The sequence below is a fragment of the Rhinopithecus roxellana genome, chromosome 12 (genome assembly GCF_007565055.1).
Source record: "Rhinopithecus roxellana isolate Shanxi Qingling chromosome 12, ASM756505v1, whole genome shotgun sequence".
NCBI classification, from domain to species: Eukaryota; Metazoa; Chordata; class Mammalia; order Primates; family Cercopithecidae; genus Rhinopithecus; species Rhinopithecus roxellana.
The window spans coordinates 79,728,777-79,746,699 of NC_044560.1; the positions used below are offsets into that span (position 1 = coordinate 79,728,777).

Consider the following 17,923-nt stretch of genomic DNA (forward strand, 5'->3'; position numbering starts at 1 on the left):
TCATATTATCAGGGTTTCTCTCCAGTGTGAATTCTCTTATGGTTAGTAAGAATTGAAGACTGGATAAAGGTTGTGCCACATTGTTCACATTTGTAGGGTTTGTCTTCAGTATGAATTATCTTGTGTTTAGTTAGATTTGAGGACCATTTAAAGGCTTTGCCACATTCTTCACATTTGCAGGGTTTTTCTCCAGTATGAACTACTGTATATTTCATAAGATTTGAGTAACAATTAAAAGCTTTGCAACATTCTTTATACTTGTAAGGTTTCTCTCCAATATGAATTCTCTTTTGGTTAGTAAGGATTGAAGACTGCTTAAAGGCTTTGCCACATTCTTCACATTTGTAGGGTTTGTCTTCAATATGAATTATCTTATGTTTAGTTAGATTTGAGGACCATTTAAAGGCTTTGCCACATTCTTCACATTTGTAGGGTTTCTCTCCAGTATGAATCATCTTATGTGCAGTAAGGGTTGAAGATTGTCTAAAAGTTTTGCCACATTCTTCACATTTGTAGAGTTTCTCTCCAGTGTGCATCCTCTTACATGTAGTTAGGGTTGAGGATTGGCTAAATGCTTTACCACATTCTTCACATTTGTAGGGTTTCTCTCTAGTATGAATTTTCTTTTCCTTTTTTTGTTTTTTTTAGATGGAGTTTCACTCTTGTCGCCCAGGCTAGAGTGCAATGGCACGATCTCGGCTCACTGCAACCTCCAACTCCCGGGTTCAAGTGATTCTCCTGCCTCAGCCTCCCAAGCAGCTGGGACTACAGGCATGTGCCACCACATCTGGCTATTTTTTTTTATTTATTTTTTATTTTTAGTAGAGACAGGGTTTCACCATCTTGGCCAGGCTGGTCTCGAACTCCTGACCTCATGATCCACCCGCCCAGGCCTCCCAAATTGCTGGGGTTACAGGTGTGAGCCATCACGCCCAGCTCTGGTATGAATTTTCTTATGTCCAGAAAGGCTTGAGGACCATATAAATGCTTTGCCACATTCTTCACACTTGTAAGGTTTCTCTCCAGTATGAATTATCTTATGTGCACTAAGATTTGAGAATCGATGAAAAGCTTTGCCACATGCTCCACATTTGTAGAGTTTCTCTTCAGTGTGCATCCTCTTATGTATGGTTAGGGTTGAGGATTTGTTAAATGTTTTGCCACTTTCTTCACACTTAGAAGATTTCCCTCCAATATGAGCTAATTATGTGTAGTAAGATTTGAGGATCAATTAAAAGCTTTTCCATGTTCTTCACATTTGTAGGGTTTTTCTTCAGTATGAATTTTCTTATGATTAGTAAGTGTTGAAGACCAAGTAAAGGTTTTTCCACATCTTTTACATTTGTAGGACTTCCCTGTAGTATAAATGCTTTTATGCTGGGTTTTGTGTGAAAGCATGCCAAATGATTTGAAACATTTTTTACATTTCAGAGTTTTCTTTCTAGTGTGTTTTATCTTATGTATGTTTGAATTTACAAATTTATAAAAGACTTTCAAACATTTACCACATTGAAATACTTTGGGTAGTTGTGAAACACTGGTGAAGTCCATTATAACCTTCTTTCTGCACCTTAAACTCATCCACACTTTTAGAGCCTTTTCTTAACTGTAAATTCTGGTGTCTACATTTTTCATATCTTCTCAGTATTACTTTTTGAAAAGAATCTTCCATGCCCTGCTCTGGCCAAAGGTCTTGAGCAACATGAGAACATACGTCTGAAAAGAATTTTTAAAATAAATTACTCCACTTACTAAACTCACATGAATATAGTTTTAAAATCTTACCTATAAATGTATACCATCTACATAAATAAAATAGCTTCACAAAATACCACAGGCCCTGATTCTTTCATAGACATATAAATGTAACAAAAACATAGACCAAAATACATCTGTGGAAAATGTATAAATGACTTAATTGTGTGCAGTGTCCCAGATGAGCACAATGTGAAAAACCGCAAAGGAGAAAAAGAGAAGTCTGTTAAATTTACCCAACACAGCTTTTCCTGCTTCCCACTGCAACATAATGCCTTTAGAGAAGGCAGCCTGGCCAGCATGGCAAATCCCTGTCTCTACTAAAACTACAAAATTTAGCTGGGTGTGGAAGCATGTGCCTGTAATCCTAGCTACTCAGGAGGCTGAGGCTGGAGAATCACTTGAACCTGGGAGGTGGAGGTTGCAGTTAGCTGAGGTCGCACCAGTACACTCCAGCATGCCTGGAGGATAGAGTGAAGCTCTGTCTCCAAAAAATAAAAATTAAAAGAAAACAGTGATGTGCCATTTACAAACATAGTCTTATGAGATAATCTGTGAACAGTTAACATAAATTTTCCAGGCCATAATGGAACTGTGTGATGTAGTCATAAAAAAAAGTTGTGAAAAAAACAGCTATTAAGTGAGAATAATATCATCAGTGAATCTGTCCTGCCAAATAAAAAAATAAAAATTTTCCAAAGTAAACAAATTCTAAAAAAGTGTATTGGTACTGCTTATGTCCTACATATAAAGGGTGCTGAAAACAGTTTCTTTTACTGAAAAGAACATGATTCAAAAAAAACCCACATAATCACATAATCATATAAAAATAATTTTCTGGAAAACATACGCAAATAAACAAAAGTAGAATTTCTGAGCATTATCCTAGTGGTGCAGAAAACATTTTTAACTATTCTTTGAAATTTGAAAGAAAAAGGCATAGAAATAATGATAAATATCTGTTAATGAATATATAACACAAAAAGACATAACTAGCAACGTCAGTGACAAATTTGAGGGAAGATGTAATAAAAAGAATTTTTGTATGCAACATATTTTTTTTTACCAGATTAAAATATATTGTTGTATTTTTTAGAGGTTATACGTAATCCCCAAAGTACCATAAACATATTTGAATAAATACACAGAAGAGGTTGGGCGCTATGGCTCATGCCAGTAATCCCAGCACTTCGGGAGGCCGAGGCAGGTGGATCACGAGGTCAAGAGATTGAGACCACCCTGGCCAACATGGTGAAACCCTGTCTCTACTAAAAATGCAAAAATTAGCTGGGCGTGGTGGCAGATGCTTGAAGTCCCAGCTACTCAGAAGACTGAGGCAGGAAAATCACTTGAACCCAGGAGGCAAAGGTTGGAGTGAACCGAGATCATGCCACTGTGCTCCAACCTGGGTGAAAGAACAAAACTTGATCTCAAAAAAGAAATTTAATGATTAAAAAAGACTGGAAGTAGACATTCCATGCAAACATTAATCAGATGACAGCATAAACAGTCAAAATAATCACACACAAGCTACATCTTAAGTCACAAAATACAATATTTTATAAAACGTACTTGAAATTAAAACTCCAAAGAAACAAAGAAGAACATCAAAAAATAATAGATTCATTAACTGGGAGCCTATTACAAATTTCTGTGTGTGTGTGTGTGTGTGTGTGTGTGTGTGTGTCTCACATTAGAGTTCCAAATATATAAAGCCAATATTGACAGAATGGAAGAAACAAAAGAAAGCAGCATAATTAAAGAAAGATGTTTTAATACCACACTTTCTGTAACAAAAATAAAACAAGAAAGAACGCTAATAAGGGAACAGACTACTTAAAGGCAGTATAAAACAATCATTCCAAAGAGAGTTATGGAGAACACTCCTCAACAACATCAGAATACACACCCTTCTCAATAGCTCATACAACATTTCCCTTGATAGACCACATCTTAGGCCACAAATGAAGTCTAACTAACATTTTTAAAAGGAAAATTCCATGAACTACTTTCTATGACCAAAATTACATGAGAGTATATAGCAATGAGAAAAAAATGAAAAATTTACAAATATATAGAAATTAACACACTCTTGAGTGTGCTCTTATACAAAGTTGAAATAGTTAAATTGTGAAGAGGTCCATCATGCTCAATGCAGTTTGCATATTTAGTGCAATGGTTTCCAAATTTCTCATTGCATTTTTGAAGAAATAGAAACAGCAACCCCAAAAGTATATAGAATCCCAAGAGACAACAATCTTCAAAATAAAAAGAAAAAAAGAAACAATGCTGGAGACATTTAAGCTCTTAATTCAAAATACATTACAAAGCTACAGAGTTAAAACAATTTGATATTAATATAAAGGTAAAAAATAGACTAATAAAATGGAATGCAGCACATATATAAACTTTCACATATGTGGTCATATAAGGAGTCATTTACATACTCATATTATTGCAACATTGTTACTGTAAGCCAATAGGTGAAAGCAGTGCAAATTTATTTCACCAAATCATTCAGCAGATATAATTTGAAATATAAAAATTGTGAGGCCAGGTGCGGTGGCTCAAGCCTATAATCCCAGCACTTTGAGAGGGTGAGGCGGGTGGATCACCTAAGATTGAGAGTTCAAGACCAGCCTGACCAACATGGAGAAACCCAGTCTCTACTAAAAATACAAAATTAGCCAGGCGTGGAGACACATGCCTGCAATCCCAGGTACTTGGGAGGCTCAGGCAGGAGAACCGCTTGAACCTGGGAGACAGAGGTTGCAGTGAGCCAAGATCACGCCATTGCACTACAGCCTGGGCAACAATGGCAAAACTCTACCTAAAAAAAGAAAAGAAAAAAAAAAAAAAAAGAAGAAAGAAAAAAAAATTCTGGACTATCACTCAGTATTCAAAAAGCAAGAAATATTCTACCAACTATAAATGTAAATATTGATGGCATTATGCAAAATCAAATGAGCCAGCCACAAAAAGACAGAGATTGCATGAGATATATGGAGTTACACTTTTAGAAACAAAGAACAGAGTGGTATTTGAAAAGTGTCATAAAACAGAAAAAATTGGGGCCAGGCATGGTGGCTCACACCTGTAATTTCAGCACTTTGGGAGGCCAAGGCAGGTGGATCACCCAAGGTCAGGAGTTTGAAACCAGCCTGGCCAACATAGCAAAACCAACATTTACTAAAAATGCAAAAATTAGCCCGGCATGGTGGTGGACACCTGTAATCTCAGCCACTCAGGAGGCTGAGGCACTAAAATTGCTTGAACCTGGAAGGTGGAGGTTGCAGTGAGCTGAGATCATGCCACTGCTCTCCAGCGTGGGTGACAGAGCAAAACTCCATCTCAAAAAAGAACACAAAAATGGAAAAATTGGCAATTGTTTAACATGTATTAAGATTTAGCTTTACAAGATAAAAACGTTTTAGCAATATGTTGCATGACAATGTCAAGATAAACTGAATATTTTTAAAATGTTGTGGTAAATATTGTTATATTTTATTGACAAGTAAAAATAAACAATAATACCTAAAAGATATATAGTAATGATAGTTTTAAATTATATTCAAATCCAAATGTGTTTCTCCCATACAAAAATCATATAGATTCACAAATTAATAGGATGTTGAAATTACAAGAATTTTATGACTTCTCATCTACACAGGATTAAAAAACCATTCACAACAAGCCTTCACAATAAATATACAAGTTATAAAAAAATATAAGGATAACATTTTTCCAGGCAAATAGAGATAATTCTATTGGAAAAAGACATATGGCTAATTCATATATGATTTTGCTCCACGATGTCTTAAATTGTACAAAGTTAAATATTGGCATGCACAATTAGAATATATACTAAAAAATCAAAACACAATTAACAGATGTGTCATGACATACCCTCAAATATATATATATATATACACATTTTATATACAAAAATATAAAGTTGCAAAATAAAATTAAAACATGGAATGTAAAACTTATTAGATACCATCAACTAGATCAAAATATTCATTAAGGAAATCTTAGAAGAAGGCTATGAGAAAAAAAATAATACAGAGGTTACTTGAAGATAAAAAAGGGTGAGAACTTTCCAAATTTTGGTGTAATAAAAGAAAAAAATTTCTAACCAATAACATTTGATTTAAATTTATTTCACTTTAAAAAGAAGATGAAAATAAAAAAAAATCCAACATAAAGGGTGAGGGTGTTCATCACCACTGTCACAGCTCTATGAAAAAATTCTACATGGGGGCCAGGCACCATGGCTCATGACTGTAATCCTACAATTTTAGGAGGCCAAGGCTGTCAGAACACTAGAGACCAGGAGTTTCAGATCATGCTGAGTAATCCAGTGAGACTCTGCATATAACAAAAAAAAAAAAAAATGCTAAAATGAGTCAATCTTGTTTAAAAATAAAATACTGGACAGCATCATAAAACCATATACAAAATAGAACTCTCTATTAAATGTAAATATACAAATATAGAAATCTTTACTATCATAATGATGATGCATACAACTCTTAAAGCTATTCTGTAGAATATTTAAAACAGAATAAAAACCTGCATAAATGTTAATGCACAATATAAAATAATTTTTAATATTAATTACAAACTGAAATTATAGAGATATAATTTTTATATTCAGTTGAAGTTGTCATGAGATTTAAATATATTGTTTTAATTTTAAGATGTTTCATGTAAACTCCATTTTTTAAGATGATGTGGTTTGGCCATGTCCCAACTCATCTCATCTTTAATTCCCACATGTTGTGGCAGGAACATGGTGGAAGGTAACTGAATCATGGGGGCAGGTCTTTTCTGTGCTGATCTCATGATAGTGAATAAGTCTCATGAAATATGATGGCTTTATAAGGCAGAGTTTTCCTCCAGAAGCTCTCTCTCATCTGCCACCAGGTAAGACATGCCTTTCACTTTCCAGCATGATTGTAAGGTCTCCCCAGTCATACAAAACTGTAAGTCCAATAAACCTCTTTCTGTTGTAAATTGCCCAGTCCTGGGTTATGTCTTTATTACCAGCATGAAAACAAACTAATACACAAGATGGTTATGAAGATAATATTTATAGAAACTATGCAAAGCAAAATGTAAAAAATAATTGAAGCACATCAGTACACAATTAAAATAAAATTTAAGGCAATAAAACAATATATTAAAAACCCGCTGAGGAATACATAAAACAATAACGATAAAACTAATAACTTCATTTTAATATATAATTTTAAGTATATAATAACTAAACTACTTAATAGAAAGAAATGTAATCTCAGGACTTTGGGAGGTTAAGGTGGGCTAGTTACTGGATCTCAGAAGTTTGAGACCAGCCTCGGCAATTTGGCAAAACTTTGCCTCAACCATAAATACGAAAAACTATCTGAGAGGCTGACATGACAGAATCTTTTGAGTTTGGGAGGTTGAGGCTTCTGTGAGCCATGATCACCACACTGCAAATCAGCCTGGTTGACAGAGTGAGACCTATCTCAAAAATAAATGAATAAACAAGTAATTAAATGAAATTATAAAAAGAAAAAAATAAAATGCCTTAGTGGCTTAAGAAAAAGCAAGCAACATGCCACCTACAAGGGACTCATTTTAGCATTGAGTTAAATAGGCTGAAAACCAGATGGTGAAAAAAATACTTTATTTTATGAAAATAGTAACTATAATTGGGGATTAGACATACTATCCTTTAAGTCAAGTGCTAATGTGAGACAAACATTGATAGTATATATTGGTAAAATGAATTGATTTACCACAAATCTATAACTATTTTATCTATCTTTCTTTCTATATGTATGCATATATATAACATCAACCTCCAAAATATATGAAGCAAATATTAACAAAAGTAAAGCAAAAAATACATAGCAACATAATAATTGTAGACATCAAGACCCCATTTTCCATAATAGAAAACTCACATAAAAAATCAATGAAAAAACAGAAAACCTAAACAACATTATAGACTGTATTAATTATTTTGCATATAGAGGAATACTTGAGAGTGGATAATTTATAAAGAAATAATGACTTCACCATTTCTGCACAAATAAATACAGATAAATATTTAATAGGGGAATAATGCCTCCTAGAAAATGGGTGAAAATATTTACAAATCACATGTGATAGGAGTCAATATTCAAAAAATATGAACAACTTTTAAAACTGAACAGCAGCCAGGCGCGGTGGCTCACACCTGTAATCCCAGCACTTTGAAAGGCCAGGGCAGGCAGATTACGAGGTCAGGCATTCAAGAGCAGCCTGACCAACATGGCAAAACTCCATCTCTACTAAAAATACAAAAGTTAGCCAGGTGTGATGGCATGCACCTGTTTTCCCAGCTACTCAGATGACTGAGGTGGGAGAATCGCTTGAACCCGGGAGGCGGAGGTTACAGCCTAGGAGACAGAGCAAGACTCTAGCTCAAAACAAACAAACAAACAAAATAAAGTTGAATAACTTTATTTAGAAATAGTCCAATAATTGAAATAAATTTTCATCAAAACATTTGAAAGGACACACAAAACTAATTTATAGAGAAATACATAAAAATCACAATGAAAAACAAAATCCCCTCACACTCATTTAAATGGCCACTATCAATTTTTTTTAAAAAATCAAACCTGTCGATGATGCAATAAAAATGAAACCCTTGACTGCACGCGGTAGCTGAAGCCTGTAATCCCAGCACTTTGGGAGGCTGAGGCAGGCAAATCATGAGGTCAGGAGTTCGAGACCATCGTCACCAACATGGTGAAATTCCGTCACTACTAAAAACACAAAAGTTACTTGGGTTGATTGTCCGTGGAAAGCAAGGATGCACTCATTATTTTATAATGTTATAAATGTACTTCAAATAATTAAAAATAAATGATCAAATAAAGCAATCCCATTTACTAATCTATATCTAAAATATGCAACACAGGACCTTGAAGACATATCTGATACAATGAAATGTTATTCAGCCTTAAAAAAAATCTTCTCACATTTAAAGATACACTCTGAGAATATTATGTCAACTGAAATAAGCCAGTAATGAAATGATGGATGTTATGATTTCACTTATATAAGATATATAAAATAGTCACACTCATTGAAAACAGACAGTGGAAGGGTGGTTCTCAAGGGTTGGAGAGAGTATAAAAAGGATAAATGTTATTTAATGGATATTGGGTTTTAGTTTTACAAGATGTAAAATTTCAAGAAGTCTTTTGCATAACAATGTGAAAATATATGACACGCCTAAAATATAGTTTGCTTTGTTTTTGTTTTTGTTTTGAGACAGGGTCTCGATCTGTCACCCAAGCTTGTGTGCAATGGTATAATTGTGGCTCACTGCAGCCTCACATTCCCAGGGTCAAGTAATCCTGTTCCTCAATCTCTCAAGTAGCTGGGACCACAGGTGCACACCACCATGCCTAGGTATTTCTTAGAAAAAAATATTTTTAGAGAGGGTGTCTCCATATTTTGCCAAGGCTGATCTCAAACTTTTGGGTTCAAGCAATCCCCTTGTCCTTGCCTTTCAAAATCCTGGTTTTACAGATGTGAGCCACCACCATGCCTGGCCTGGACATGTACATTGAAATAGATTTAAGAAGGTAAATTATATGTTATATGTTTTTACAACAATTTTTTTAAACTGGAAAAAATACAGAATTATAAATCCTTTTAAAAATTACCTTTGGATCACAAAAGTGTTTATCTCACACAAAGGAAATATATACTCATCATTAAATGCATGGTGAAAATAAGACTGTTTCCAAGGCCACTCACTCAGAAAAGATAAAACCAACATTGAAAATGAGCTAAGAGGCAGGGCAAGGTGGCTCATGCCTGTAATCCCAGCTGTTTTGGTGGCCAAGGTGGGCAGGTCATCTGAGGTCAGAAATTTCAGACCAGCCTGACAAACATGGAGAAACCCCATCTCTACTTAAAAAAAAAAAAAAAAAAAATACAAAATCCAAAATTATCTGGGTATGTTGTGGTGGCATATGACTGTAATCCCAGCTAATAAGGAGCCTGAGGCAGGAGAATCACTTGAACCAGGGAGGCGGAGGTTGCAGTGAGACGAGATCCTGCATTGCACTCCAGCCTCAGCAACAAGGGCAAAACTCCATATCCAAAAAAAAAGAAAGAAAGAAAATGAGCTAGAATGTATACAAGATAAGGTATAGCCAAAATTAGGGTGATATTTGGAGGAAAAAAACACACACGTATATATAATTTGATTGTGATATATGTGGCTCATTTATCTTTCAATTAAAATTTACATTAACTTAAAGTATATAAACAACTGCAAGTTGTCTAAAATTATAATACCTAAGTAAAAGCAATAGACACAATAAACTGATGTTAAGAAACATACACTAAAAAAACACTAACATAGAACTGCAAGACAATAATGAAAGAAATGTTTACTCAAAATCTAGTTGGCAACATTAATGTACATTAACAAATAATTCATCTAGATAACTGCAATGTTTGACTGTAACTGTGCATTCATGGGAGAAAGGCATTTGAAATTACTGGTATCCATGTTATGGCAATAAAATTTCAGAGAAAATGCAGAATAATCATAAATGGGAGATGCTAATGAGAAACTTTTAATAGATTAAAGCATTTACAAAAAACTAGTGCCAATTTTTATGTTTTAAATATATGCTATTTTTACACAAAATATAACTACTGTAATCCAAGTTTAGAAACAAAGAAAATTCAGGCCGGGCGCGGTGGTTCAAGCCTGTAATCCCAGCACTTTGGGAGGCCGAGATGGGCGGATCACGAGGTCAGGAGATCGAGACCATCCTGGCTAACACGGTGAAACCCCGTCTCTACTAAAAACTACAAAAAACTAGCCGGGCGACGTGGCGGCGCCTGTAGTCCCAGCTACCCGGGAGGCTGAGATAGGAGAATGGCGTGAACCCGGAAGGCGGAGCTTGCAGTGAGCTGAGATCCGGCCACTGCACTCCAGCCTGGGCGACAGAGCGAGACTCCGTCTCAAAAAAAAAAAAACAAAAAAAAAAAAACAAAGAAAATTCTTACATTGCTAAATTATATATATACACACACACACACACACACATATATATATATATCAGAATACGATTAGAGCCTCCTATGGAAAATGAATATTTGGGGGATAAATTATGTTATTATTTAGATATAGGCTGATAAAAGTTGTTGAAAATTCTATAATTCCTTTTTGCCTGCCAGTATACTAATTATCTAATTTAATTCAGGCACAACATGTACATTCTAGTATACTACCCTAAATTTCTGAATCTAAAATTACAGACAAATTTCAAGTAGAAAATAGAAAGTAAAAATGTATATGGAGAGTGTCGTTAATAAGATAAAAAACTAAAAGGTGCCCTACTTACTTATCCCCCAACAGCAAGAAAATTTGTCAGCCATTCCTGATAAAAATGCCTTTATGAGCGAACCAGGCATCATTGTTCACACCTGTAATGACAACTACGTGGTAAAATAAAGTTGGAGAACTGCTTGCCATCAAAATATTAAGACCTGTCTGGGTTATGTAGCAAGACCCCCATTTCAAAAATAAGTGCCTTTAAGAAAGCTCTGAGATCCAGGAAGGGAGCTGTGAAACTCTGCTAAAGCCCAAGATTGAAGGTAATTCTGTTTAGAAGGCAGGCCCTCATTCAGGTGGCAAACTACAGGACTACTGTTATTGGCTACAGACAAGAAAATGTTCCACCTAACTTGGTTCCAGTGAGAATTTTAAACTTACTCTGTAACAATCCCAAACTCTTCCCAGCCACAGTCTGGGGGAGGTCCTGCCTTTCCAGAGGCCTGGAGGAAGACACACATTTATAGCCATGTTGGCAGGCCCACAGACTTTGGCCTTTTCTGTGATCCCTGAAGCAGTTCCATGAGTCAGTTACAGCTCCATGAGCCACACAGTTCATGGCCGGTTCTGCCCATGTAGAAACCTAAAGTGACCCAGGAAAATTGTCTCTTCACTGGGTGAAAGCCATGCTCATCCACATCCTGATATAAAGCCCACCATATGAAGGCCTGACTGCAGAAACCTACCCTTGGGTCTGCCCTGCAGAGCAAAGTCCTCAAGGATATTCACTCTGTCCAAAAATTAAATGAGAACTACAACTATCCACGCCCCTTTTAACAAGACCACTTAAATGGATTCTCGTGCAAATTGAGCAGGCTTAAGGCCAACCTAAAACCCCTCTTCACTACAAACCCACAGAGCATTCTATCACTCTGGGGGCCCAACAAAAATATATATTTCCTTTCTGAAGGTGTTTATAAAATCCTGAAGAGGTGTCTGCTCCTTCAAATTACACACACCAATGCAAAACTATTGTTTCTTATTGTCAATGCTTCTATTTTAACATTGCACTGAAAGTATGTGAAAGAAGAAATAGTAAAAAGAAAAATTTAAAGTCATTGAAGTTGAAGAGCAATGAGTAAAACGTTTGTTTGTAGATCATGTAATCTTAAATATATAAAAAATAAACAGTAAATAAAAACCTGTTTAAACTAATGAATACACTCAGTTAATTAGCAAAATATAAAATTAACATACAATTCTAAGTAATCATTCTATACACTTAAAACAAACTCTCTGATAGAGGAAAAAACAATGTTATTTATGATAGCAATAAAATAATCCATTTTAGAACAAATTTAATTAAGTAGCTCATAATTTTTTTTTTTTTTTTTGAGACTGAGTCTTGCTCTGTCACCCAAGTTGGAGTGCAGAGGCACAATCTCGGTTCACTGCAACCTCCACCTCCCAGGTTCAAACGATTCTCCTGCCTCAGCCTCCCGGGTAGCTGGGATTACAGGTGACCACCACCACGCCCAGCTAATTTTTGTATTTTTGGAAGAGATGGGGTTTCACCATCTTGCTGGTCTTGAACTCCTGACCTCATGATCCACCCACCTCAGCCTCCCAAAGTGCTGGGATTACAGGCGTGAGCCACCGTGCCCAGCCAGGACCTCATAAATCTTTTAAATGAAAGATACATCAATAAAAAAATTAGGACACAAATTTTAAAATATTTTATTTCTATTGAAAGAATAAGAATTGTGAAAATGCCATATTATCCAAAGTGATCTCTAGATTCAATAAACTCCCTATCAAAATTCCAGATGTGATGTACAAAGAGGATTTAAAATTAATAGTTTAAGCCAGGCACGGTGGCACACGCCTGTATTCCCAGCACTTTGGTGGGCAAGGTGGGCAGATCACCTGAGGTCAGGAATTTGAGACCAGCCTGGCCAACATGATGAAACTTTGTCTTTACTGAAAATACAAAATATTAGCCGGGTGTGGTGGCGTGTACCTGTAGCCCCAGCTGCTCAGGAAGCTGAGGCAGGAGAATCACTTGAACCTGTGTGGCGGAGGTTGCAGTGAGATGAGATTGTGCTATTGCACTACAACTTTGGCAACAAAAGCAAAGCTGCCTCTCAAATAAAATGAAATAAAATAATATAAAACAAAATAGTTTAACATAGAGTATCTCAAAATTATGCAGATATTTATCTGTCCACACACACAAAAAAGAAGTCAGATTGTGCACTCTTTTATATTGGCTGTCACTGTAAACTTGAAGGAATATCACTGAAGGAAAAGTAGAATTCTTAGAGATTTTATAAGCATAAGCAGAAGATGCACCTATGTGAGAGTGTAATTTGTAAACAATCTCAGGCTTCCTAGAAACTATTTCCTTTGGAACACTGCTTCCCAAATCGCTTTAAAGACAGGCTTTCTTCTTGACGTTGGACCTCTCATCCATGTTGTCTGTTGTATTCACTCTCACCTATCGGGGGTTCATCCACCATCTCATGTCACTTCATATTCCAGGGCTCTTTTTCTTTCTCCAGACAGGTTATCAGGTCTGGCTTAGAGAAAGCGATACCTGTTTTATTAAAAATAACTAACATGAATCTTGTTCATATTCTCCAATTGCCAACTTAGTAATGTGCTCAGTAAAAAGGATATAATAGATTATTCTAATAAATTTATCCCAATGTACTAATTTATAACAGAAATTTTAAAATATTTAGAAAATATTTTAATTTTGTATGTTCTTAATTTCACTACCTGGCACTACTGAATAAAAAAATTGGTGAAGCAGGTAGATTTTTAGGTGTGAGTAACAATATTTTATGCCACTAAACTTCTGAAATTACTGCTAATCTAAAGTGAAGGACACAGATCAGCTCAGGAATGTAGAAAGTTCAGGTCTCTTGAAGAAATTTTTTCTAAACAGACAAATCCCCAGGATTTTCTTGAAAACAGAAATATGAAAGCATATTTACCAGAAAACATTCTACAAAGAGAAATGAAATTTTTATTTTATATTGAGGAATTTTGTATTGAAGTTATCCTCACCCAGGAAGGCCAGGTTTCTGTAGTTCTCTAACATCGCCTTCCTATATAAATTCTGTGAAGTGTCCAGGTACTGTCACTCCTCCAGAGAGAATTCTATGGCCACATCCCTAAATGTCAACAGTCCCTGGAAAACACACGAAAACACACATATTTACAAAGTGGCTATGAATAGAATTTTTTATTTGACACAAGGTAAAATCAGAAAGTGAATAGAACTGATTCTGACTTAAAAAAATGACTGAAATTATCCAATAAAATAATTGTCAACACACAAACTTTTTCTAAAGTATTCTCTAACTATGAGATAAGAGAGTGGCATAATATCCACAACATCAGTGTATATATGATACTTGTCTGAATGATAAAGTGTAAAATTGAGGGCATATCACTAACATGTACATTTTGAATGCTATATTTATGTAATAGAGAATTAGTTGTGTATATTTTTCAGAAGAAAAAGACATGGTTTATATATTTCAGACAAAATAGACATGTTGCATTAGACAGTACCACTCAAATTTTAATGTGTACAATAAACTGGACATCTTATTAAGGCAGATTATTTTTTCAGGAGATCTGAAATAAAGTCTGAGGTACCAAGCTCTACGAAGCTCACCAGTAATGCCAATGTTTTGGCACCAAAAGACTATTTTGTTAAACATCCAGTAAGTGGAAGAGCCTGTGTTTTTCTTTTCTTTTTTTTTTTCCAGTTTTTCTGGCCTGTAAACAAAGATGAGAGTTTCATTTACCAAAGATAAATGTAAAGAAAACCTAAAAAAAAAAAAAAAAAAAGAAAAAAAGCTTCCAGATGAAATGTGATAGTTTATGCACATCAGCTACATAAAGATACTTAATGAAGACAAAAATAACTCTATAGTGAAAACATGAAAACATCTGTAAGAGAGCTTATTAACATCTGTAAGAGAGTTATTAACATCAACTGCACTAGAAAAAGGTTTTATAGTGTGCTGATCCACCTAGAAGGATACAATGTCACTACTGAGATATGGCCCCTACTAAATTACAGTCTGAATTTAACCATAAGAAAACATCATTTTTATGGAAAGTACAAGATACAAATATCTTCCATGTTCTACAATTTTTTTTTTCTTTTTTTTTTTGAGACGGAGTCTCGCACCGTTGCCCAGGCTGTACTGCAGTGGCATGATCGGGGCTCACTGCCAGCTCTACCGCCCGGGTTCACGCCATTCTCCTGCCTCAGCCTCCAGAGTAGCTGGGACCACCAGTGCTGGCCAGCAAGCCCTGCTAACTTTTTGTATTTTTTAGTAGAGACGGGGTTTCACCGTGTTAGCCAGGATGGTCTCGATCTCCTCACCTCATGATCCGCCCGCCTTGGCCTCACAAAGTACTGGGATTACAGGCGTGAGCTACTGCACCCGGCCTATGTTCTAACATTTTAATAGTGATTTTAAGTAGTCTTTCTTTAGCACCTTAATAAGCAGTTATCTCCTGATATTTTTTCAGAACTTTCCAGGTAATAAATGCCATCCTGTTTAAATGAGCATTTTCTTAACCATGTAATGCATAGATGTTGAATACAGTATAAGAAATTATTCTTCAAATGTTTGGCTAGCGTTTCTTTGCCCTTTTGTTCCCTGTTTTCAAGGCCAGACTCTTACTCTGTATATTCCCCCTGCCCTGGTAAACAACCTTCTCCCAGTTTTTAATCTATGGAGCCCGCATTCCAAATCTATTACTGACGATGTGAATTACCCTTCCCATCGCAACGGCTACTTCCGCCGAAACTGATTCTTCCTGCCTTCCCAAGGGTACAACCGCATTCCTGCATTTTTCAAGTTAGCCAACTGGGTTTACTTTAGATTATCCTGTCCAACTCCAGCCAGTGGAGGCAGGACACAGTAACAAGAAAAAGCTGCAGTAGAGGTAATAAACCCCCCTACTTTCCTTTGTTCATGTGTACTCCTGTTGTAACCAAGCGAGTTAGAGAAACGCCACACTTGGAGACAAATTAAGGAGTCCTTTATTAGCTGGTGACCAAGAGGCAGCTAAAGCTCAAAATTAACAGCCATTCAAAGCAAGTCTTTTCAAAAAAATGAGAAGGCAGTTCCTAAATTGTTAACCAAGAATTCTTATTTAAATGCATAAGCTATTGATTGGCTATATATATTCTTTTGTTTTACAAATTCCGGAAAGAATGGGTGAGATGCTAGTCAGAAACAAAATGTCTATCAACAATTACCGGCCGGGCGCGGTGGCTCAAGCCTGTAATCCCAGCACTTTGGGAGGCCGAGACGGGCGGATCACGAGGTCAGGAGATCGAGACCATCCTGGCTAACACGGTGAAACCCCGTCTCTACTAAAAAAAATACAAAAAACTAGCCGGGCGAGGTGGTGGGCGCCTGTAGTCCCAGCTACTCGGGAGGCTGAGGCAGGAGAATAGCGTAAACCCAGGAGGCGGAGCTTGCAGTGAGCTGAGATCCAGCCACTGCACTCCAGCCCGGGCGACAGAGCGAGACTCCGTCTCAAAAAAAAAAAAAAAAAAAAAAAAAAAAAAAAAAAACAATTACCCCCAATTCCAGCACTTTGGGAGACCTAAGTGGGCGGATCACCTGAGGTCAGCAGTTGGAGACCAGCCTGGCCAAAATGGTAAAACCCCATCTCTACTAAAAATACAAAAATAAGCTGGGTGTGGTTTCATGTACCAGAGAGGCAGAGGTTGCAATGAGCCAAGATCATGCCACTGCAGTCCAATCTGGGTGACAAAGTGAGACTTCATCACAAACAAACACACAAAAAAAGAATTGTCCCTGGGTAAAGTTCCACACTTTCATCTCTCTGGTCTTGATAAATCGTGCAGAACTTGCAGAGCTCAGATTGCTCTGAGCTATTTTTATTTCCACCTCCTTGCTCAGGATACATGAACTATTAACAATAAAAAATTCACATAAGAATCTTGGCAAGCCACAAGAATAATGCCAGGAGGTGACCTCCAGGAACCTGGCTGTCACCTTCTTTTCCCACCCTACCCTCCACTCCTCTTACACACACACACAGCCTGGATCACAAGACCAACAAAACCCCACTCCATCAGCCACTGAGAGAGAAGCCACAGAAGAACCCAGAACCACTGCAGGGCCCCCTTGGACCACCCTAGAAAGAAAAGCATTGTTAGCATCCAGGAGCTGTTTATTCTCATCTTCACAGTATACTAAATAACCTTCAAGAGTCACAAGATAAACTGGCTGAAAGCTGATGCTTGGAACATCCCACATCCCCCAGGATCTCAGTGCTGCAGCCTCAGGTACAAACCTGCCCATCAACCATTTAAATGAAACAATTTTTATCAAGAAACCAGAGTCCCTGCAATGGTGGTGGATCAGTCTGGGGTGCATTAGTGAACAGCTAGCAGGGCCTTGGCTGTGTAAACCAAAGGGTATCTGAGACAAATATCAATTAATTTAGAAAGTTTATTTCACCACAGTTAAGTAGGAGCCTGTGACACAGCCTCAGGAGGTCCTGATGAAATGTTCCCAGGGTGGTTGGGATACAGTTTCTTATACATTTTAGAAAGGCATGAGACATCAATCAATATGTTTAAGATGTACATTGGTTTAGTCAGGTATGACGGGAAAACTTGAGGTTGGGGCTTCCACATCATAAGTAGATAAGAGAAAAAAGAATAAATTTATTTGAGTCCTTGATAAGTCTTCCACTGAATACACAATTTACTCTGGCTCAGCGAATCCGCATTTTTAATATTAACAATAGAGC

General features: G+C 36.5%; 1 pseudogene; it reads right to left on the minus strand.

Annotated features, from left to right (window-relative positions):
- Positions 1 to 1,227: 1,227 nt before the first annotated feature.
- LOC104666723 lies at positions 1,228 to 17,424 on the minus strand (annotated as a pseudogene).
- Between the last annotated feature and the right edge of the window lie 499 nt (positions 17,425 to 17,923).